Source organism: Centruroides vittatus, unplaced genomic scaffold, assembly GCF_030686945.1.
Source record: "Centruroides vittatus isolate TY-2023 unplaced genomic scaffold, ASM3068694v2 contig_504, whole genome shotgun sequence".
NCBI lineage: Eukaryota > Metazoa > Arthropoda > Arachnida > Scorpiones > Buthidae > Centruroides > Centruroides vittatus.
The window spans coordinates 7,134-8,565 of NW_027122291.1; positions in this window are offsets into that span (position 1 = coordinate 7,134).

Genomic DNA, 1,432 nt, shown 5'->3' on the forward strand with positions numbered 1-1,432 from the left:
GCATCTCACACATTTATTACGATTTCAGAAAGGCTTCCTTATGTCCATTCATTCACCCCGATGCTGCTACAGACACCTTGGTAAAAATTACAATATTAAGTACATTTTAATTGCAACATTTAATCAAGACTGTTTAGAAAATTTTTTTTTCTCAGATTCGTGCATTAGGAAGAACATATGACCACCCCTCCCTGTTAAATTTAAGAATCGTTTACGTCTAATGATCATGACTAAAAATGTTACTGACATTACATTAAGTTCGTCGTGTCCAGTAGCAATTGACGAAGATGCTGACGAATACCTTACATCACATCTTTTCACTGGATTAATTCCTAGTATAGAAGAAGCACTTAAGACGATTGACGGGTACTCAGAGGTGCAAGAAAAGGCTTTAAAAATTTCTTCATCAATTCTCTGTCAGTACCTATGGCTGAATGTTCTGAACAGAGAGTGTGCTACTTAGCTGGTTATATTGCTTATCGTTGCAAGCAAATTGATATTTCGCTTGATCATAATAGTGAATAAATGAAACTCTCTTCACCTGAACTGAACAATGACTGGAAAGAAAAGTTGTCTCGAGGTGGCTTGATAATGCTGACAGATAATCTGCCTGCCTATTTTTAAATTATGACTGTTCTTAGATTGGCTTCCATTTTGCACCTTGACTTTACCATTGCTATGGCAACAATCAATGTCTGTTTCTTTCTAGAAACTTTAGAATAATTAATTAGTACTACTTGGATAACTTATATAAACTTAGAACAATTAATTAGTACTACTTGGAAAACTTATATAGACTTATATAAAAACTTATATAATAAAAAAAAATGGAAGAATATAGTAATTCGTCTACGGATTACAAATCACAATCTGAGAAGGAAGATGTAGGATTACTAAATATTTTATCTGTAAAGAATGATATAGAAAAGTATATAAAAGAATATGCTAGATCAAAACGAGGAACAAAAATACATGTAAAATTTATAACAGATAGTCTAGATAAAATAGTAAATATTTACAAAGAAAATAGAACAACAGATAATTGTATAAAAGAAATTAACAACAAGTTAGAAAAACTAATTGATAACACCGCCATAAAAACGCAAAATCCAACATATGCAGATATAGTAAAGGAATGGATACCCCCACAAAAAGAAAATAAAGCAGTTATAATAATCAATCACAAAAACGAAAATATTGACTCAGATGAAGTTAAGAAAAAAATTAAGACGGTCATTGATCCAGTAAAACTTGGAATTGGCATAAAGAATGTAAGAAAAATTAGAAATAATGGTATCTTAGTGGAAGTAGAAAATGCAAACCAGAGCGAACGACTAATTAAAGAAATTGCTAAAAATGAGGATCTTACAGCAAAAACACCGAAAAAAATCATGCCAAAGATATGTATTTATCATGTACCAGACGATATAGA